Genomic DNA, 1162 nt, shown 5'->3' on the forward strand with positions numbered 1-1162 from the left:
CAAAGCAGGACGCCAACCCACCAGAGCCAGCAGTGAGATTTGGGAAGTAGCACAGCGGAAAATGGAAGACCAGGGTCAGAGACCAGGGATGCATCCTGGTGAGGAAGTTACTTTACCCATCCTTCATCCCCCGCCCCTGTGATGATGCTGCAGGAGATAGTATGGGTATACGCTGCCTAGTAGCTTCACGCATGGCTTATTGCTTCCATCTGCAACCTGGCCTTTTTGTAGCTCAGATTATACTATTGTATGTTTGCAGTATATAACATACAATAGAGCAGCCATCTTGCAGTAACTTGCCAAAATGACGAACACAAAGGGAAAGAGGAGAGGCACCTGGTATATGTTCTCTAGGCCTTTTAGGAAACATGGAGTTGTTCCTTTGGCTACATACATGTGGATCTACAAAAAGGGTGATATTGTAGACATCAAGGGAATGGGCACTGTTCAAAAAGGAATGCCCCATAAGTGTTACCATGGCAAAACCGGAAGAGTCTACAATGTCACCCAGCATGCCGTGGGCATCATTGTAAACAAGCAAGTTAAGGGCAAGATTCTGGCCAAGAGGATCAATGTGTGGATTGAGCACATCAAGCACGGAAAGAGCAGAGACAGCTTCCTGAAGTGGGTAAGGGAGAACAATCAGAAGAAAAAGGAAGCCGAAGAGAAGGGCGCCTGGGTTCAGCTGAAGAGCCAGCCTGCTCCACCCAGAGAAGCGCACTTTGTGAGGACCGACGGAAAAGAGCCTGAGCTGTTGGAGCCCATTCCATATGAATTTATGGCCTAATATACAAAAAAGAAATAAAGGACCCAGACTGCTAAGTGTTTTCCTTGGGTAGAAAAAAAAAAATACAATAGTACTTAGGTAGACTGGATCTGTGTTTTGTATAAGATATATGATGTTTGCGAATGCTTCCAAGAAGCCCTGCTAACACCTCTTCCCTAAGACTTTCTCCCCATCACATGCTAGCACAGCATGGTTTTTAGGATCCCCCGCCCGCCTTCCACGACTCTCCTTCTACACTACTCCCTTGCACTTTACGTCCTCCATGTCTTACACTCTTCTCCTGGGCTCTCTACAGAGCCAGTGCACACGTTGGGTATGATTAGCGCACTCATGGGTACACTGGCTGGTTTAATATCAGCTTGACATGAGCTATAG

The 1162-nt window shown here is 46.8% G+C and overlaps 1 pseudogene; it reads left to right on the top strand.

Moving 5' to 3' along the window:
- The first annotated feature begins 282 nt into the window (after nucleotides 1-282).
- LOC116094713 lies at nucleotides 283-850 on the top strand (annotated as a pseudogene).
- Nucleotides 851-1162: the final 312 nt, after the last annotated feature.

This window comes from Mastomys coucha, unplaced genomic scaffold (assembly GCF_008632895.1).
Source record: "Mastomys coucha isolate ucsf_1 unplaced genomic scaffold, UCSF_Mcou_1 pScaffold17, whole genome shotgun sequence".
NCBI lineage: Eukaryota > Metazoa > Chordata > Mammalia > Rodentia > Muridae > Mastomys > Mastomys coucha.